Here is a 307-nt window from a genome sequence, read left to right as displayed (position 1 = left end):
TGTATCTACCTATCAAAGATTACCAAAATTTTCTTTGCTGATCTTTTTTTCTTGGTCTGTAAGAATACAAGTTGCAGATAGAACAATCGTTTCCTAAATTATTTCCTCAATCCTGTTGTTTAAGTAAAGGTCAACATTTTTAAATTAAGTTTCTTCGTTCTATTGCACAGGACTGGTTTCCATGATATAAACACATATATATATTTAAGCTGTGATATAAATGTTTTATGAGTATTATAAATTTGGATGCAAAAAGTCGTTAGGTATGTAAGAGGTAGCGAAGACAAGTATCACAAAATATCCGCCC

This window comes from Dendroctonus ponderosae, unplaced genomic scaffold (genome assembly GCF_020466585.1).
Source record: "Dendroctonus ponderosae isolate FM_Combo_2020 unplaced genomic scaffold, Dpon_F_20191213v2 Dpon_F_20191213_3, whole genome shotgun sequence".
NCBI classification, from domain to species: Eukaryota; Metazoa; Arthropoda; class Insecta; order Coleoptera; family Curculionidae; genus Dendroctonus; species Dendroctonus ponderosae.
The sequence above is the reverse complement of the archived record's forward strand: the minus strand, read 5'-3'. Positions refer to the sequence as shown.